The sequence below is a fragment of the Lissotriton vulgaris genome, chromosome 10, assembly GCF_964263255.1.
Source record: "Lissotriton vulgaris chromosome 10, aLisVul1.2, whole genome shotgun sequence".
Classification (NCBI taxonomy): domain Eukaryota; kingdom Metazoa; phylum Chordata; class Amphibia; order Caudata; family Salamandridae; genus Lissotriton; species Lissotriton vulgaris.
This window is the reverse complement of record NC_141698.1, coordinates 880,189,001-880,210,817: the sequence shown is the minus strand read 5'-3', so window position 1 is coordinate 880,210,817 and position 21,817 is coordinate 880,189,001. Positions and strand designations below refer to the sequence as shown.

The window sequence follows — 21,817 nt, the reverse complement described above, 5'->3', positions numbered from 1 at the left end:
GGATAAGAAAAGGACATACTTCTGTCAGGATGATTGTAGGAGTGGACACAAACTCCTAGTGGGATTCCAGACAAGCATGACTATTACCTGGAATTTTGCAGGACTGACTCAGTAGTCTGCAAGGGGTTAAGGGAACGCATATATTGTGCACATTTGACTGTACCACTGCTTGTCTCAATACCGGAGTCATTCTGCAAGTGCATAGACAGTGAATGGGTTCCTAAGGTGCTAGTAGTTGACAGCAGGATACGTTTATAAGCACTTATGTTTCAGCAGAGTGATTAGATAAGGACATGCTTCTGTCAGGATGATTGTAGAAGTGGACAGAGCTGCGTTAGAGCCATAGAACAGGTCAGCCGAGTTGCTTTAGAGCCAGAGAACCAGGTCAGCAGAGCTATTGTAGTGCCAGAGACCCAGGTCAGCAGACCTGCTGAAGAGCAAGAGAAGCAGGTCAGCAGAGCTGCTTTAGAGCCATAGAACCAGGTCAGCAGAGCTGTTGTAGAGCCAGAGAACCAGGTCAGCAGAGCTGCTCTAGAGCCTAGGAAGCAGGTCAGCAGAGCCTCCCTAGAACCAGAGACCCAGGACAGCAGAGCTGCTATAGAGCCAGAGACCCAGGTCAGCAGCGCTGCTCTAGAGGGCAAGAACGAGGTCTGCAGAGCTGCTTTAGAGGAAGAGAACCAGGTCAGCAGAACTGCTTTAGAGCCAGAGAACCAGGTCAGCAGAGCTCTTTAGAGGGAGATAACCAGGTCAGCAGAGCTGCTCTAGAGCCAGAGAGCAAGGTCAGCAGAGCTGCTTTAGAGCCGGAGAACCAGGTCAGCAGAGCTGCTCTAGAGGCAGAGAACGAGGTCAACAGAGCTGCTTTAGAGGGTGAGAACCAGGTCAGCAGAGCTGCTCTAGAGCCAGATAAACCTGGTCAGCAGAGCTGCTTTAGAGGGAGAGAACCAGGTCAGCCGAGCTGCTTCAGAGCCGGAGAACCAGGTCAGCAGACCTGCTCTAGAGCCAGAGAACCAGGTCAGCAGAGCTGCTTTAGAGCCATAGAACCAGGTCAGCAGAGCTGCTCTAGAGGCAGAGAACTAGGTCAGCAGAGCTGATTTAGAGGGAGAGAACCAGGTCAGCAGAGCTGCATTAGAGCCAGAGAACCAGGTCAGCAGAGCTGCTCTAGAGCCACAGAACCATGTGCGCAGAGCTGCTTTAGAGCCACAGAACCAGGTCAGCAGAGCTGCTTTAGAGCCATAGAACCCGGTCAGCAGAGCTGCTTTGAAGCCAGAGAACCAGGTCAGCAGAGCTGCTCTAGAGCTTAAGAACCAGGTCAGCAGAGCTGCTCTGCAGCCAAAGAACCTGGTCATCAGAGCCGCTGTAGAGCCAGAGAAAACAGGTCAGCAGAGCTGCTTTAGAGGGAGAGAACCAGGTCAGCAGAGCTGCTCTAGAGCCAGAGAACGAATTCAGCAGAGCGGCTTTAGATCCATAGAACAAGGTCAGCGGAGCTGCTCTAGAGCCTAAGTCAGCTGAGCCAGAAAAGCAGGTCAGCAGAGCTGCTGTAGAGCCAGAGAAACCAGGTCAGTAGAGCTGCTTTAGAGGGAGAGAACCAGGTCAGTTAAGCTGCTCTAGAGAGAGAGAACCAGATCAGCAGAGTTGCTCTAGAGCCGGAGAACCATGTCAGAAGAATTGCTTTGAGCCATAGAACCAGGTCAGCAGAGCTGCTTTAGCATCAGAGAACTAGGCCAGCAGAGCTGCTGTGGAGCCAGAGAAACCAGGTCAGCAGAGCTGCTTTAGCGTCAGAGAACCAGGTCAACCGACCTGCTGTGGAGCCAGAGAAACCAGGTCAGCAGAGCTGCTTTATAGGGAGAGAAAAACGTCAGCAAAGCTGCTTTAAAGCCAGAGAACTGGTCAGCAGAGCTCCTCTAGCTGACACTGACTGACTGACTGACGGACACTGACTGACGGACACTGACTGACGGACACTGACTGACGGACACTGACTGACGGACACTGACTGACGGACACTGACTGACGGACACTGACTCACTCGTCTGCAACTCACTCGTCTGCTACTCACTCGTCTGCTACTCACTCGTCTGCTACTCACTCGTCTGCAACTCGCTCTTCTGCAACTCGCTCTTCTGCAACTCGCTCTTCTGCAACTCGCTCTTCTGCAACTCGCTCTTCTGCAACTCGCTCTTCTGCAACTCGCTCTTCTACAACTCGCTCTTCTACAACTCGCTCTTCTACAACTCGCTCTCTACAACTCACTCTCTACAACTCACTCTCTACAACTCACTCTCTACTACTCACTCTCTACTACTCACTCTCTACTACTCACTCTCTACTACTCACTCTCTACTACTCTACTACTCTACTACTCACTACTACTACTCACTCTCTACAACTCTCTACTGCTCACTCTCTACTCTCTATTACTCACTCTCTACTCTCTACCTCTCTCTCTACTACTTTCTACCTCTCTACCTCTACCTCTCTACCTCTAGCCTCCCTACCTCTCTCTACATGCACACACATATATATATGCAAATATATGCATTTATATAAATGTATGTGTCTATATATACATACATATATAAACATATATATAATCTGCATATCTATATAAATACAAATATAAATGCATGCATACATATACATATATGCATACATATGCATGGTATGTACATGAAAGTCTGAAAAACACTAATAAAAACAAAGTTTAAAAGCCACCTAATTACAAACAGAATTACTTTAACATAAACGAGGGCGAGACCTATTGCATTTTTAATGCTTGTTTACTTTCGTTCCATCAAGACAGCATTCAGATGTGTCACACATTTGCCATAAATCCTGAATTTTAGCTCTCTAGTTGCTCATTAGATCACTGTATTAATGAAATAGAAGAGGATTTGAGAAGTCAAAATGTGCCCTAATTTTTCTTTCTGCAGCACTAATCAATTTCTATGGCAAAATGAACCCCCTCATTTTGTTCCTTTGCAAATTAAATGTTTTAAGTGTTACCACTTTATTCCAATCAAGATGGCTTCAGGTGTGCCATACTTTTGTCATTAGTAAGACTGTTAGCACTCTAGTTGTTCTTTAGAACACTCTGGGACATTCTGTCATTGGGCTATACTTAGTAGGGAGTAGTAGAGTAGTAGAGAGTGAGTAGTAGAGAGTAGTGGAGCAGTAGAGAGTGAGTAGTAGAGAGTGAGTAGTAGAGTGAGTGAGTAGTAGGGAGTAGTAGATAGTGAGTAGTAGAGAGTAGTAGAGAGCAAGTAGTAGAGAGTGTGTAGTAGAGAGTGAGTAGTAGAGTGAGTAGTAGAGAGTAGTAGAGAGAGTAGTAGTAAGTAGATAGTAGTATAGAGAGTAGTATAGTGAGTAGTACAGTTAGTAGTAGAGAGTAGTGGAGAGTGAGTAGTAGAGAGTAGTAGTAGACAATAGACAATGGTATAACTAAGGTAGGCTTAGCTAGTTAGTTTGTCCGACTTGTCTGAATAGCTGACTTGTCACTGACCCAACGCACTCAATAGGCGATCGAGAGCAGAGGTCAGAAGAATCGATAACTCAATCAGGGTTATGGAACGGAGTTCGATAACCCTATCCGGGTTCTGTGGGAGAAGGTTCGATAACCCAATCGGGGTCTGACGGTTTGCTGCAGAGAGGGTTGGGACGCTGGCGTTGCACTTTAGGTATGGGTGCCTGTTCTGACCTGCAGTGGTCCTGTCCTGATCCAATTTGGTCTGTACTTATCCTGATTCTGTCCTGCACCTATCCTGTCCTGTTGGCACCTGAACTATCGGGAGAACTGTCCTTTATCCCAGCCTGTGGCCAGGGTTGGTCTTCACATTATTCTAGGTAAATATAAAATTCATGTGGGTATGTCATTATACTGTTTCCCTTTTCTTAACCTTCCTATGTTTCAATGCTTAAAGAAAGTCTCATAATATTTTTGCATCAGCTTGCTTTGATTATAATCTTCCTAATTGAACAAGATGTGACTAATTTAGTATGGACTCTGACATTTGAGAACTTACTTAGACATAGCATTTAAATCTTTCCCGAGTTTGTGGTTATTTTATGAGAGCAAATGTTTATATACTGCCTATTATTCTAACTCCCTTGATCCCTTAGGACTTTAGATACCGGTGACAAGGATTGGTAAGATCAATGGTAAAGATCCTAAATGGTTAAAATAATATTCTGATTTAGCGTAGGTTTACCAGCTCAAAGTGTGTATGTTTTATATGGGCCCAGGTGAGTATAGGTAAAACGAGCAGGTTAGAACACGCTCTATCACCACCGCTGTATGACTGTACCGCGTGACCCATATACCGCCTCCAGGGTACGGGAGGCAGAAGCGGCATCGCAGGACCTCTTGAAGACCACTGTAGCACTAATTCTACATTTTGGTACTAGAGCATTTTAACTTTGTTGGTCCTGCCGGATACAAAGAGAGGATCCTGTGTTATTCAGTGCCCTCATTACCTTTTTTGTGGGTTGTGGTACTTGTCACTTTGTTGCCCGCCGGTGCACAAGACTGGGCATCCCACCTTGTGTGCCATCTGCAGGGCCTCTGCCCTCAGATCACTGGTTTCGGTTTCTGGAGTGGCAACATAAAAAGTTGCTCCCAAATGACTAGCCTGAACACTTAGGTAAATATCCCCTGCACCAGCATTTCACGGAAATTCTTTCTTAGCTCTCCCACATCGACGAGGACGTCACATAATAGCACGGCTCCGCTGGCGACACTGTATGAGGTCATCGGAGCCTTAAGAAGACCTCGTCGGCGTGCGAACGTCAGTTCCACCCATTTTTTCCATGCCACCGAGGGAAACAGGCGGACAAGGACATTTTCACATGTATACATAATATGATAAATATATATACAGTGAAAAAAACATAGGTTTTAGGCACGTTATAGTTAGAAATCAGCATCTAAAAAACCTTAGAAATTCACTGAAACAACTATAGGTTTCAAGCACATTATAGTTAGAAATTAGCATTTAAAAAAAACTTAAAATTCACTGAAAAAAACATAGGTTTCAGGGGCGTTATAGTTAGTTGGACATTTCACTCGTACAAAACCATCAAAACCATAGAAATTCCCCCGTTATAGTTAGTTCAGCTAACTATAACTCGCGCGCCCTCAATGCACTGCTGATGACGTCACAAATTACATCACTCACAACATGGTCAGTGACATCACTCATGACATCTCTGATGACATCTCAAATGTCATCACTGATGTAATTATCCAGTGAATGTGTGTTTTTCTGAAAATTAAATATGTTTTATATATGTATATCTCAAGGTCGATGGAAGAATAAATGGGTATATAAGTGTCTAAATGCATGATTTTTTTGGGCCAAATTGATTGTATAACTGACTGATTAAGTATTTAAGTGAATACATGGGTTAGTGAGTAATGTTTAAATATGTAAATATCTGTATCAGTCTATCACTTTGCGTAAAAGTGGCTGCATAGGTTGGTGAGTAGCTACATGAGTGTCTATATGGGTTATTAGTTGGTGCTTTGAGTATTAGTATGAGTGTCTGTATGGTTGAGTGGGGGGTATTACTTAGTGCATAGATGCATGAATGAGTAACTCACTGTTTGTATGTGTTGAAGACAGCTTGTGTGCAGGACTGTAAAGGTGGTTGAGCGTGTGCGTGGGTGTTAGTGAGTGAATGACTGTCTCAATCGTGTATTTATGAGTAACTCCATATATGTGAGTATTGGTGTATATAAGTGAGTATATGTGAGAGTGAGAGATTGGAAGAGTTCCTGTACAAATAAGTAGGTGTTTCTTTAAGTTATTGTTTAAGAGAGTAAGTATGTGTAAGTTTCTGTAGAAGTAAGTGTGGTAGTGTGTGTGTAACCGGATATGCAAGTAAAACGATGTTTGATGATACTTCATTTGCATGTGTGACTGTGTGTGAGTAACTATGGATGAGTGGCGGTGTGTAACAGGATGTACAGGTGTATGAGGACATATGATAAGTGAGTACATGTATGAGTGACTGTATAGGGACGATTGGTGAATGAGTGGATGTGTGTGTAGATCTTGGAATTACTGAATAGGTGTGTTGTAACTGGTATTGGAATGTCCATTGTTTTGAAAATGTTACTTTGTATTTTTGAGTGTGTATATCAAAGGTTATATTAGGATGAGAGGAGGTCTGTCACTATCACAAGGATGATGTCATCAGTGACATCATCAGTGATGTCACTGACCAGGTCATGAGTGATGTAATATGTGACGTCATGAGCAGTGCATTGCGGGCGCGCGAGTTATAGTTAGCTGAACTAACTTAACAGGGGAATTTCTATGGTTTTGTACGAGTGAAATGTCCAACTACCTATAACGCCCCTGAAACCTATGGTTTTTTCAGTGAATATTACCTACTGGCGGTCGCCAGTAGGTATATATAGTTAGGATTTTTTCTCTATGGGATTTTTGAAAATTCTATGTCCAATAACTTTGGCGTTTGTGTACGGAATTGGCTGAAATTTTCTGGAAAATGGCACATTTTGTGTCTGAGCAGCCCCTGAAAATTTGGAGGGGGGTTCATCAAGGGGGGGCTGAGAAAAAAGGGGGGTCCCAAAACGCGTTTTTCCCATGTTAATTTCCATAGGGCGGTTGGCCTCACTTTTAGCTCGAACGGCTGAATGGATTTGCACGAAACTTGGCAAAATTGTAGGGACTGTTAGCCCGATGTGCCTTTGCTAGGTCTCAATATATGTGCTCCAGTGGATTTTGAGAAATTAACGTTCAAAAAAAGATATATATCTGTGACAGCGCTCCGGGCTGCGCTCCGGTTCGCGTACTTGACGCGAAACGTAACTTCGCGAAGCGAAGCTGATTGGCTCTTCGGTGTCTGTCAACATTCTAAACAGTCCGGAGCGGCCGCCATCTTGTCTCTCGGTAGGATCGAGAGACAAGAGGAGGCCAAAACAAAGGGGGAAATTACCATAAGGGGGCATAGTAGATCCTCGTTGACCCCCTAGGTTTTATGTGGAGGTTTTAAAAGGGCCCAGCAGGGCAAAAAAAAAAAATGCGTGGGGAGCGGCCGGTACGCGAACCGGAAAGCGTTCTGGGCAGCGTACTATAAGGAAAAAAGAATGATAGACTTTTCAAATACTGTATGTTAATTGATTGTTGGTTTTGTTGATTATTTTTTTAATTTCTTTATTTTTTAAGCATTTTTTTTTTATTGTGTTTGTGCTTCATAATTTATTAAACTTTCTAACATTTCATTGTCAGAAATGTCATTATTTTCATAGAAAATACTTTGTAGTCTCTGAGGTTGTAAAATGTCCTCATTTTTAAGGAGGTCATCTACTGCTTGAACACATTGCAGTAGATCTTGGTCCCAAGTGTTATCCATAAAATCAATCTCATTTTGATCAATGATTTCTTGGCTGCTCTCTTGCTGGACAATTTGAAATTCAACTTTCTGTTCGCCTTCCATTTTGCCTGAAATTTGGATAAAAAAAATATATATTAGTAGAGATAGGGCACTGTTGGGATTAATTTTAGATAGGTCGTTTTTATCAGTGAATTTATCTTTTGCCAGTGTATAGTATCAGAGTGGAAGTAGGAATATAAAAAAGTGTATGTGATTTAACGTAAGTAAATTCATAATTATACAAGAGAAGCCTAACTCCATCCATAACTATAACAGAGAAGTCTATCTAAATCTATAACTACTACAGAGGGATAGTATATAACTATCAGAAAAAGTTTACCATATTAATTTATGGTGCACAATATACTTCAGTTTTAAAAATAACAACTTACCTTTACAAACAAGTTGAAGTGTTTAGTGATAATTCAATTGAAATGTACAACAAGAAGTAGCAGTCAAAATGGCTGTGTTTCCTTCTCTTCCTTTATATATATTCAGGTATATAACCAATCAAATGTCAGGTAATAAAAGTAGAAAATGAAAGTAACATTTTCATTGGTTGTCAATTCCAACACTTCAGATGTGTTTTGTGAAGTAATTTACCTCACGGTATTAAGAGAGGTCTACAGGCTAAATGGCTAAATGGAATTTCAATCAAATTTGTGAAAATGAAAGGGATTTTTATGTAGTATGAGCTAATCTATATTTGGTGAGAGTGTCTCTAGTAGTTTTTCTGTAAATTACTTTCCCACCTTTTTTTTTGGACCGCTTCCCGGGAAGTGATCCGGTTCGCGAACCAGCAGCGTTACGGGAGTCCACCATTTTGTGTTTCGGTCGAATTAAGATACAAGATGGAGGGCAAATAATCTTCAGAATGGGTAGAAGGGGGCACGGTACAAGTATCTTGACCCCCTAGGTTTTCTGAGGGTGGCTGAGGAGGCCCATATGTGCGGGAAAAAACATTTTTTTTAGAAATTTTGCGCAGTTAGCTTCCGGTTCGCGTACCGGGTAGCGCTCCGGGGAGCGTAGTTTGTTGAAATTTAGAGAAAAAAGTTAGAGTAAAATAATAATTGTGAGTGATCAGATGTAGGGTAGCTCTGAGAAGAGCTTTTGGGTTTATGGTACATTTTGGTACTTATAAGTAGGTACCAATGCACAGTCTTAAATTCAAAATGAAAATTCTGTTGCCCTCATCTGAGAAGTGAACTCCATCTCCTCTGTAGATATCTTGCATGCAGTAACGCAAATTATTGTTGTACATGGAGCCCATTCCATGGTCTCTCATGTAAGCTGAAACAGATTTGTTTAAATGCTTCCTCGACTTCTCAATTTGTGGACAAAATTGGTTGGACCACCTCCATTTCTGTCTTTGGCATATATTTGAATATACCAAGGCAGTTTGAGGAAAAAGTGTCATTAATTGCTCAAAGGTGTCCTTTAAAAGCATTTCCAGACCTACCCCAGTCAAAGTGCCCAAATCATTACCTCCACAGTGCACAATTAACAGGTCAGGTTTTGGCAAATGCATAAAGGTTTTCACCAATGGTATCAATTGGTGACATTTTAATCCTCTTTGGCCCAACCACTTAATTTCCACATCTTGTAAATTGAGGTTAGGTAAATTTCTGTTCTCAGCATACCTTTGAGCCCAGTAGATGTAACTATGTCCAACAATCCAGACATAAAACATGGTGAGAGAAGGTTGTGCTGCAGTCAGATGAAGTGTGGTAATGAAAGGGCAGTTAAAACAGTAGGAGTTTGTAAAGAAAAAAAACTGTGGATTTCCAGTGCTAATGATTCATTAGCAGTGATTGGTGCATTTCCATTTCTGAAAACAGAAAGTTAGGGTGCATGGATGTGTTCTTTGAAAGATGTAATTTGAATGGTCAAGGAAAAAACATTTAATGAAAGATTGCACTGGATACGCAGGTGCACTGAGAGTTCAGAGTTCAATTGAAACATTGTTGTGTGAACTTGCAAACATGAGAGGTCTTTCAGGAGGTGGTTGCTAAGCAAAAAAGGCAGAGAGGGCAGAGGGGGCAAGGGTTTTGATTTGAAAAAAGTGAGGGAAGACTTATGATTGGCTAATATGAGAGATATGTGTAATGAATATCAGCATTTCTGTGCTTTCTATAGCTGCAGCTTCTGGAGTGCATACTCTTTGTTCTGCTGAAGACAATTTGGTGTATTTCTGAGACTGTTTTGAAACTCAAAAAGTATTTGCTAAGGTGGGAAAAGATGTATTTAATTTAGATAGAGAATAGTATGATTTAAGGAGAAAATGATGAAGAAAGCTGTGTTTTTAAAATGTTGCTTTGTCTCAAGTGATATACAAATAGATTTTGTTTCTTTGACAAATTGTAATTGCATATTCTGTGTAGAAATCTTGCATGCAGTAACGCAAGTTATTGTTGTACATGGAGCCCATTCCATGGTCTCAGGTAAGCTGAAACAGATATGTTGTGTTTAAAAACGATTTCTGAAAACAATTACATTTCTGGATATGTTCTGCTAGAGCTTCATAGGTTGTTTGGGCCATATTTATAAGGCATTTGAGTGTCTCTGATGTTATTGTTCCCATTTTAATTGAAGAGCTTTCTCCATTGGGCAAGTTTCTTGTAAATATGCTCCCGCCTGTGCTTTGCAAATTTAGAGTTTGATTATGGGAGTTACATAGCCATGTTAAAAATGACCCAAAAATGGTGCAAGGGCAATCAAAAAAACGCTTTCATGTGTCTTAAGGACATTTTTAGTCATTTCCTCTTGAATGTAGGTATACCATTGATTTATATGTTGTGTTCAAAAACGTTTTTTGAAATCAATTACATTTCTGGATATGTACTGCTAGAGCTTCATAGGTTGTTTGGAGCATATTTATAAGGCATTTGAGTGTCTATGATGTTATTTTTCCCATTTTAATTGAAGAGCTTTCTCCATGGGGCAAGTTTCTTGTAAATACGCTCCCACCTGTGCTTGGCAAATTTAGTTTTTGATTATGGGAGTTACATAGCCATTTTAAAAATGACCCAAAAATGGTGCAAGGGCAATCAAAAAACGCTTTCATGTGTCTTAAGGACATTTTAAGTCAATGAGGGAACACAGGTGATGTAATTCTGAAAAAAGGAAAAAAACTCCACATTTTTCAATTACATTAGTAGTGTTTCCTAAGTTTATGAATGACATTGTGCAGATGAAGTTTAGGTCTGACCACAGATTCAAAAGAGGTCTGCCCTTTGTTCAAGAGTGAAGTGGACATGACTTACTTCATTGGTAGGCCTTCACATGTATTATCTCCTTTGTATTCTTCAACAAGCGAAAAACTCATCTGCAACCGTGAGTAGGCCTCACCTCAAACAAACCTCTGGATAGGCCACACCTTATCGTCATCCTGAATCAATCATTTAAAATGTTACGGAGAGATTTATGATAGGTGTATGCCTGTTTTGTACCACTGTGCGTCACTTTTGTGACGCAGTGGTGGTGCAAAAGATTTGCTATGTTAAATAATAAGTAGGGTGTTAAGTTTTTGATGACTGTTATTCATTTACTGTTTGGTAATAGTGGTTAATAACATTTTTTATTATATTTTTCCACAGATTCAACTGCAGATCATTTCAAAATTTGAAAATGCCAACTAAGAATTGAATTAGAAAGGCTAGAAAACGTCAAAGACAGCAGGTTCATCTATTATTGCAGCAGTCCTCTCCCAAAAAAACTTGTCAAATCACCAAGAAAGCTCCGGGTAAGACCACGAAATCATTCATAAGAAATATTTGTAGTAAAAAAAAGTATTTCTAAAGAAAATGTTTCAGTCCAGAAAAAGAAAAGCAATTTAAACAGGAAAGGAAAGACCAATTAAAAATGTTACTGCTAGAGCAAGAGAAAACTCTGTGCATGATAGTAGAAGGAAACAACAGTTTAGGGACATTCGAAAACGAATGTTCCGCAACAGGATAATAGTTAATTTATTAAAAAATATTAGGAAAGGCCAACAGAAAGTGGCATTTTATAAGAAAAAGAAAAATGTACAGAAAATTATTGATCATGCTTTTGAAATTAAGCGAAAATTATTTATTTTGGTAATCAATAGAATTAGGACACTAAACAAGGTAATTTCTGATTTCAAATCAAATAGTAGATGGAAGAGAGTAGTTAATCGTAGTAACTTTTGTGAAGTTTTTTCCGGAGAATGGATGCATAGTTCAAGTTGTGAGGCATTTTTTAATGAGGAGAGTTATTTTCAGGATAATGAATTGGTGTTTGCAGTTGACACCAGTGGTCGAGCTTATGAAGTGAAGGATGGTTGTCCAGTTGAAAAAGAAAAACTTGTGACAACAGAGATAGAAGAGGTGTTAGGTAATGAGGTTTTAGAAAGACGTCCTAAAGGTCCTGTGTACATTTGGAAGTGTAGTTCTATTTGCAGTGTGCGGCAGGATTCCATCAATTTGCTTTGTGATTTTGTACGGACATTTAATAGGAAAAGTTTGAAGCAGAAAATGAAGTTGTTGCAAGAATTAGATCCTTGCAGAGTGAGACAAGTGACAGGTTTGCGTGGTCATTCACTGGCTTGTCTTTCCAGGAGAGTATGCCAGAGTGTTTTTCATCATTTCAGGATGCTAGCAGTGCATCATAATAAAGTGAGGAAATTAGTCAGAATGTTGTATTATGCTAAGAGTCCAGCAATTATGCTTAAACAATTATGTGCTGCTCTTTTGCATGGTTCTGAAATAGATGTCAAGAATATTTGTGAAGAAATTGAGTTTTGTTACTTTGGAAGTAAAGATGAGAATGTTCAAATTGACCCAGAAGTAGAGGGTAATGTTGAAGATAATGTACAGGTTTCCAGTACAGATAATTTTCAGAAGGAAATTGCCACGTTTCAGATGAAATCAAGTGAGAGGCCTAATTTCACTTGTGTGTGTTGTCGACGCACTTATTACAAGAATCAGATTAAGTTAGTGGATTTATATGCAAAAAGTGAAAGGGAAAATAATAGTGAATGGAAGGATTTTGTCACATACTTGATGGTAGAAAATTGTTTTGATTTGGGATCGGATCAACGTGTGTGTACTTATTGTTGTAACAAATTAAACCAAAACCAGATGCCTGCTAGGGCGGTTCATAATAATCTGGAATTGGTTGAGATTCCTTCTGAATTGGAGGATTTAAATACTTATGAATCTATTTTGATTCAAAGTATCCATCCCTTTCAGGCTATTGTAAGAATGGAGCCAAAGACAGGGAAGTTGCCTCCATCAGATTTACAGAGAGGATTAAAGGGAAGAGTTGTTTATTTGCCTCTAGATTTGAACAAAAACATTAACACAATTGGAGTAGAAAAAGTGGAAGAGGAACCTCTGGTTATCTTAGTTAATGGGGTTCCGACAAAGAATAAGAAAATATGGCAAGATTTAGTGGATGTTAGGAAAGTCAAAAAGGCAACATTGTATTTGAAGAAAAATAATAAGTACTATAAGAATGTATATGTTGCAGAAGAGGAAGTAAGTGATGAAGAGGATAGCGATTTGTGTGCTGGCCAAATTGAGAAAGTAGAGGCCTCTAAAAGTGAAGAAATATATGAACATTATAGTGTTCATCCTTTGCATTCCAAGGAAGTCATGGGGAATGCGATTGAGTTGTTTCAAATGAAACAAGCCAAAGGGAGTCCCATTAGTGTTTGGGAGGAAAGTTTGGAAGCTCGGTGTTTCCCACAGCTATTTCCAACAGGTCAAGGAGGAAGATATGATGAGCGACCTCATCAAATTCCTGCTTCTGAATACCGGACTTTACGATTGTATGCAGAAGATCCTAGGTTTCGTCAATGCATTCCCTATTTGTTTCATCTCCTGTTTGAAAGCGATCTGTCTGGACTGTTATATGCAGTGAACCACATTTTGAAAAGTGGTATACAGATGCGAAACATCTCGGCAAGTGACTTTATGTATAAAGTCAATGTCCAAGACAGTATTTGGATTCTCACCTAATTAATCTCATGGCGTATCAGCGTGGTACTAATGAATACTGGTACCGTCGTCATGGTGATTTAAAATGTATGCTGAGGAACTTAGGAACTCCGACATGGTTCCTCACTCTGAGCTGTGCCGAGTATGGCTGGGAAGACTTACTTGAATTTCTACGAGAGGCAAATGGAAACATTGAAAACATTGAATTCAAGACACCCGGAGAACTGTGTTCTCTGGATCCAGTGAATGTATGCAGGTATTTCAATCATAGATTTGAAGCTATGATGTCTTTCATCACGAATAAGAAGAATCCACCTCTTGGAGAGGTGTTGGATTTCTTCTGGAGAAAGGAGTACCAAGCAAGAGGTGCTCCTCATATACATATGCTGCTGTGGATCAAGGATGCACCTAAATTTGGAACAGATCCGGATGACTTAGTGATGAATTTCATAGAACAGTATTCTACATGTGCTGTTCCAAACGCAACGGAGAAGAAAAGCCTAAGAGAACAAGTTCTACGTTTCCAAAGCCATCGTTGTGGAAAGTACTGTTGTCGTAAATTCAGAAACAAGGACAAGTTCTACACCAAATGTCGTTTCAACTTTCCACGACCGGTGATTTCTAAAGGAAAAGTGAACAGTTTGATGTCTTCTCTGCGACATAATGTGACGAGGAAATCACCCAAAAATACATACATTTTGAAAAGGAACGAAGAGTCCAAGTACATCAACGACTACAACCCAGTGATTTTGTCCATGTGGAATGCTAACATGGATATACAGTTTGTGGCTGACAACTGTATGGCTGTGGCTCGGTATGTGACATCTTACATCACCAAAAAAGAAAAGACAGAATTGAAGGATATGTGGGAGGACATTTCCCATGAAAAGAGCCTCAGTAAGAAGTTGTACAGTTTCAGTCTGAAGATGTTGTCGCATCGAGAAATTGGAGCTTACGAATGTTCTGACCGGTTGTCTTCAGCAAGTCTTTATTCTAAATCCAGGAGTATCGTTTGGGCGAGTCTTGGTCTTGCTGCAACGCGTAATCGAGTTCTAAAACCTGTGCGGGAAATTGAGTATTTGGCGGAAAAGGAGCCAAACAGTACCGACATTTTGAAGACCAACATGTTGGATACATATTATCCAAATCGAAGCAGTCACCTCGAGAATGTTTGTTTGTATGAGGTTCTACAAAATTATATATTCAAGAGGAACATCAAAGAAGATATTGAGAAAGGAGTGTATGCTGTAATTGGAAGTGAGGGATGTGTGGTGAAGCAAAGAAAATGCCACTTGGTAAATCATCGAAAATTGAGTGGAGAATCTCCAGAAAAAAAGGAGTTTTTCTATTTAGCACTTTTGCAACTTTTGGAAAATGAAGTGGAAAGAGCCATGGCACATGCTCAGGAGGATGCGGTTAACTTAGAAGACTTCGAAAAACAACTCAACGTTGAGCAGAGGAAAATATATGACGAAGTTACCAAGCAAATTGATCATGGATTAAGTCATGAGAAGAAAGAGTGCTCATGTACGTCGTTGAAGCCTGTCCGACTGTACATGAGTGGAGAAGCGGGAACTGGAAAAAGTTTCCTTATTAAAGCAATTTTTTGTTATTTGCAGGAAAGGACTGAGTCATCGCTGTCTTGTGTTGTTACCGCTCCTACTGGACTGGCAGCACATAACATTAAAGGTATTACTTTGCATCGTCTACTGATGCTGCCAGTGGAGCATGACAACAAATTACAATACCACAAGTTATCTGGGGATGCTTGTTGTGAAGTTTCAAGAGTCTTGAGGAAAATGAAACTTCTTATCATTGACGAAGTAAGCATGGTTTCCAATGTCATGCTTGCCTTTGTGCATTTGAGAATGCAAGAAGTTCTTAAAACTGAGTATGATGTGTTATTTGGTGGCAAACACATCATTGTTTTCGGAGATCTTCTACAGCTGACACCAGTAAAAGGACAACCTGTGTTCAAAATACTCACGCATGAAGATACCAGGAAGTGCCTAGGGAGCATTGGCAACGTCAATATATGGTTAAACTTCAATTATGCTGAACTGCATGAAAATATGCATCAGGCAAAGGATGAAGATTACAAGAATATTCTACAAGATATTAGAATTGGAAAAGTGACCGAGCATGGAAAAGAAGCTTTAAATGCACGATTACTGTCAAATTTATATCCAGAACAAGACGTTGTGCCTGAGAATATTTTTCAGAAAATTACTGAGAAGAAATCCGGAATATGTTTGATGCCAACTCTTGCAGAATGTGCCATCTTCAACAACAAAATGTTGCATTTAGAAAAGCAAGAGATTGTGAAACTGGAAGCTATTGACAGAATAGAGCATATGGGATCAACAATTATTTTGTCTGAGAATTTGAAATCAAAATTGGATTCATTAGAGAAGACTATATCTAAAACAGCAGGTTTTGAAAAGACTTTGAATGTGTGGTTAAATTGCCGAATCATTTTGAGAAGGAATTTACATCTTGAAAGAGGTCTGGTAAATGGATCAATGGGTAATGTTGTTGATTTTGAGAAATACAGAAATAGAGATGGAATTTTAAAAAATAAATTTGATGGCATTGAGGAAGTACAGCTAATTGGTCGTTGTTCTGCTAGGTTTTTGTTTGTTAAAGACTTATATGTTCGCCGTAAACAGTTTCCTGTTTGCTTGGCATATGCGGTGACAATCCATAAATGGCAAGGTTTAAGTGTAGATAGTGCATTGGTGAATATTGGCAGTTCTGTGTTCAAGGAAGGTATGGCATATGTGGCATTGTCACGAGTTAGATCTTTATCGGGATTGTACTTGATTGACTGTAATGTCACAAACATTTGTGCAGATCTAGATTGTGTTAAGGAATACAATAGGTTAAGAAGAGAGTATGCGCCACATTTGCCTCAATATCCTTTGTTTGAGAAACGTGTGGTAGGCCGGAAACGAAGAAATATCAGTAATAGTAGGGAGGTTGTAGCAAAAAGGCCAAAAGTCGATGAACCAAAAATTGTAAGCAGAAAGAAAACGGATTCTTTTGAAGATGTTGTCGGTTTTCAATTTGAAAACAGTTCTGGTGTCAACTGCTATGCAAATGTAGTGGTTAATGTTCTCTTTTCACTAGAGACTTTAAAAGAACAGATTGTGTTCAATTCGGAACAAAGTTTATGCTGTTTGTTGAATTCTGTGTTAGAGAAATGTAGCACTGATCGAACAAAAGTAGAAAGTGTGTCTGAAGTTCGTTATCTGTTAGACGAATGTTCAGGTCAAACAGACTTCTCTGAAAATAATCAGGAGGATTGTCAGGAGTTTTTAATGTATATGCTTGATGTATTGCAAGATGAGGGTGTAGATGTAGATCACCTGTTTGGGCTTTCTTATCAATGGCAGCATGACTGCGAGAACTGTGGGGTATCAAGTACATCTAGTGTAGACTCAGAAAGATTTATATATTTAACTTTGCCAGACAGTAAATCAGTGTCTTTTAATAAGCTAGTAAAAGCAGCTGATCACAACATGGAGTGTAGCCAATGTAAATCTGAAATGATGTCAACATTATTTATACGAAGATATGGCCAGTATGTCATTTTAATGTTCCAACGATGTAGGCCTGATGGAACAAAATTGACAACTTTAATAAAAAAATTTGTTGCTTCGCAGATGTCAATATCAGGAAGGACTTTTGTAACTGTAGCAATAATCTATCATGACGGTCCTACAACAACATCAGGACATTACACAGCTTATTTAAAGTCTAGAAACGGCTGGTCATTCTGCAACGATTCTTTTGTAACTTTCAAAAAAAAATTGCCGTATGACCTTAAAAATTCTTACCTGGTGTTTTTAAAACCAAAATTTTAGGGAAAGGATCTCAGAATGTGCTCTGAGGAATTTCAAGAGGTTCATGGAGTAGAGGGAATGTAAGTCTGCAATGCTGTCTAGATTATTGGTGCAAAATTTTGATTATAATGTCATTTTAAAAATCCAACTAGATAAACCTGATGCAAGTAAGTCTGCTTCATAGTAAGCAGTATCAGTGTGATAGGAAAAGTAGAACATGAGTGAGCAAGAAGAGTAAGATATTAGTAGTTCAGGATTGTGAAAGTAATCTTAAACGTTTTCTTTCTGAAAGTTGCGAAAATAGAAAAAGACGGGATTTGGTTACAAGAATTCCAAAAGTTGTAAATCGCTCTAACATGATTTGGCCATATGGAAACATGTATGTAACATATTTTTCAAAACGATGGAGGTTTTCTTTCAGAAAGTGGCGGGCTGAAAATATTAATAGCACAAAGGAGTGTAAGCTATTCATAGGACATCCTTCGACGTCATGGAAAGTAAGTTAATTTATATGACTTTTAAATTCAGATTTCTTATGTTGTATGGGTTTTTTAAACACAATCATTTTGATTGTGTTTTTTTCCCCGCTGTTACATGATGAATACCTTCAAGTCACTGTTTTAGTGAAAATTGATACATTCTGAGAACAGCAAAAATAAACCATTTAACATGTATAATTAATTCTCTACTTTTTGTACTTATGATGTACATTTAGAAATGTGAGGTAGATATGGAGAAACTGAGGCTTCTGTAAGTGTCAAAGTTAATGCTTACAGTGCTGCACTTCTGGGTACTGTTTTTTTTTAAACCTGAATAGGCCTCACCTCAAACAAACCTCTGGAAAGGACACATCTTATTTGCATCCTAAAACAATTATTTAAAATGTTAGAGACAATTTTATGATGGCTTTACATCTCTTTTGCGTTGCCATTGCATCACTATTATGAGACATCAGCAGTGCAAAAGATGCACCATGTTCCAAAATAGGCCTCACTTCATCAGCATCAAGATACTGTTTGTTTAAAATATATATCTTTAGGACTGTGTAGGGGACGTAGAGAAGCAGAGGCTTCTGTAAATGTCAAAGTTGTTGAAAAACTGTTTGTTCTTGAACCTTTTCCCTTGTCTTTTCTAATTTTTAAATACATGTTTTAATATTTTTGAAATGTTTGTTCTCTCTTTCACAGATTGAAAGTATGAAAAAAGAATTGAAAAAGTTAACAAGAATTATAAGGTAAATGTTTTTTACTCTTTTCGTTACATTTCAATCACATTCACCTACTATAGGGCTTCAGACTATAGAGCTTTAAACAAAGATTATTTAAATGTGCAAATTTGGAGCTGTGCCCGTGGGTTTTGGTTCAATACACAAGTGCATTGACCTAAAATGCGTGTGCACATTACCAAATCGCCGTCTGTTTCCTCAGGCGTACTCCTCACACACCTTTGAAGTGAAGTTTAGCTTCACTATAAACGCCCCGGCTGCTTTACCTTCTCATTCTACTGTCCCCGCTTCGTCCCCTCTCCTGTCTGCCGTGTGCATTTCTCCTCTCCCCCCCCTCATAGTAACATCACTCACACACGCAACGCCATTCACACATGCAATGCCATTCACACATGCAACGCCATTCACACACGCAACGCCACTCACACACACAACGCCACTCACACACGCAATTCATCCACGCAATGCCACTAATCCACGCAATACCACTCATCCTCGCAACACCAATAATCCACACAACGCCAATTATCCACGCAATGCCTCTCATCCACACAACGCCACTCATCCATTTACAAAACCAAAAGAACAAACTCTTCTATTGTGAAACCTATTGCATTTTCAATGCTTGATTCTTTCACTTCCTTATGTATTTTTTTTCCACAATTATATCCTCTTCCTTCTTTTCGTAGGTAAATAAATCTATTAAACACCATTTCTGGTTTAGTTCTTATAGCTGTCTTTCTTTTAACATTACTCTCTGTTTTCTTCCCTTGTACTTACTCCTTTACCGGAAAGCGAACTAAAAAAAAACAGCTTGCCAGAGTGTTACACATTCTAGCAATTTTTGTAAAAAGGGGAGGTAGTTCTGAAAAGAACTTTTTTTTTATTTTTTTGTTGTTTTATATATTTTTTTTCTTTTTTGAACATTATTTGTTTTTTTGTATTTTTTGAACACTTTTTTGTTTTTTTTGTTTTTTTTCAAAGGGAAAGAACAAAAAGAGGCATTGAAAAGGGCTCAACAGGAGCAAAAAAAAAATTTAAACTTGGGGCGTTTGGAGCATCGGTGTTTCTCGAATGCTAAATTAATTAATTTCACACTCATGTATGCGCATGAAATTAAAGTCCTACAATGTAAGCAAGTGAGCTTCATATGGACAAAATTTCTTTGAATATTGGGCACTGTTTCGCTTGCCTCTGCAACTGTGAGAGAAATATCAGTAGATGTTCTGGCCACCGAAGTTGGGAGGTTCTCTTGTAGTTCACGCATCTCTGCCCGACTATAATTTAATGGATGCCACCTCTGCATATGTCGGTGCATCGTGTGGTTTCCATAGCTGTACTTTTTATCAGTGCCCCTGTATAATTTATCTTTGCATATAAGGCACGTAGCATATCGTGCATTGACTTTTTTCTCTCCAGATGGAATGGAAAAAAATTGCCAAATAAAGCTATTTTTGTGATGAGATACCCGGGGTAACTCTTTGACAAATTGTGGTGCCTCTTCTTCCTCTCCCTCTTCTGGATCTTCTTCCTCCTCTGGATTGCCAAGAAACTGTGCAGGTGGTCCTCTCTTCCTATGAGGAGATGGTGGTGGTGGTGGTGGGGTGCACCAGCTGAAGCTACTATTGAAGCCATTTTTTAATCAGAGCAAATGATCAGGTCTTCCTTTCTCAAAGTTGAAAGTCAGAGTGAGAAAAAAGGTGGGGGCTTTCATCATTTGGGAAAAAAATAGTTCTAAACCAATTAAAAGTGTTATTTTTAGGTCACATGACCTAGTCTTACATCATTAGGAAACCAAAAGTGAAATGAACCAATGAAAACTTTTATAAACAAGTCACATGAAGTGTTCCGCTCACGTTACGCGGTGCGCGCCGCGCCCCGGTTCGCGGTCCGGAGCACTTCCGGGAGCGCTAACGCAGCGAGTCATAAGACGCATTACGCGACAACGTGATATGTCGCGTTTTTGCGACGCGTCACGATGTTGATTTCTGATGCGGTAGTTGCGCAAACGGAACGTTTACCGGTTAGCGGACCGGGTCGCGGCATCAAATTGAGCTAACGGAAAGCTTCCCGGTTCGCGAACTAGGAGCGAACCCAAAAAATATTTTTTTTTAAATTAATCATAAACATATAAAATATAATTTGGGATATAAAGAAAAAGACATTTTACAGCTACAGATATTAGCATTTGAAAAACCATTGAAATTCAATGAAAAAACCATAGGTTATAGACCATATATAGTTAGGAATTAGCATTTACAAAACCATATTTTACTCACACAAAACCATTGAAATTTCATATATAGTTAGTTGCCCTAACTATATATCGCGCACCCGCAATCCACTGCTGATGATGTCACATATTACATCATTCATGACATGGTCAGTGACATCACTGATGACATCACTGATGACATCTCAAATGACATCACTGATGACAACATCCAGTGACTGTATGTTTCTGTAAAGTTAAAATATGTCTTACATATTGAAGAATGAGTGGATGTATAAGTGTCTGGATGAAGGATTTAGTAGGTGCATGACTGACTGTATGAGTGAGTGATTAAATGTGTCTCACTGAGGGCATGAGTTAGTGACTTCATTGTCTTAATTTGAACATCATTATGTCTGTTGTTCTGTAAACTGCTGCATGTGTTGATCAGGAACTATTTGAGTAACTATATGGGTTATTGGTTGGTTGCCCAAGTATTTGTATGGGAGACTGGATGTGTGTGTGGGTGGCTGGGAGGTGTATGACTCTGTGCATAGATGTGTGAGCAGTTGATTCACTAGATGTATGGGTTCAAAAGTGCATGTGGAAACAGCTGTATGGGCGGTTGACTGTGTGCATGAGTGTATTGGTGAGTGAATGGATTTCTCAGTGCTACATGTCAAAGTAAGTGCATATGTAAAACACAGTACATGTGAGAGTTGACATATATAAATAACTGTGCATAAGAGCCAGTGAATGTGTGAGCGGCTGTGTGGATCATAGTGAACTTGTATCAGGGATTGTATAAGAGAGTAAATATGTGTTAGTATATGTTTGAATAAGTAAGGTGTGTATAACTGTATAGTTGAGGAAATGGAGGTGTGATTGATTCTTTGCATGACTGACTAGGTGTGTGAGTAACTCCATGGATGAGTGACAGTCTGTGAGTGTCTGTTTACACTGAGTGTATCTAAGGTTATATTAGAGTCTGAAGAGGTTCATTGTATTATCACATGAATGATGTCATCAGTGATGTGATTAGTAATGTCAAATGAGATGTCATCAGTGATGTCATCAGTGATGTCATTTGAGATGTCATCAGTGATGTCATCAGTGATGTCACTGACCATGTCATGAATGATGTAATATGTGACATCATCAGCAGTGGATTGCGGGT

General features: G+C 39.4%; 1 protein-coding gene across 4 annotated transcripts in view; it reads right to left on the bottom strand.

Annotated features, from left to right (window-relative positions):
• Nucleotides 1-21,817, bottom strand: part of CDK14 (cyclin dependent kinase 14) — a 2,039,605-nt gene that overhangs the window by 1,048,650 nt on the left and 969,138 nt on the right. The gene's annotated exons all lie outside the window — the stretch shown is intronic.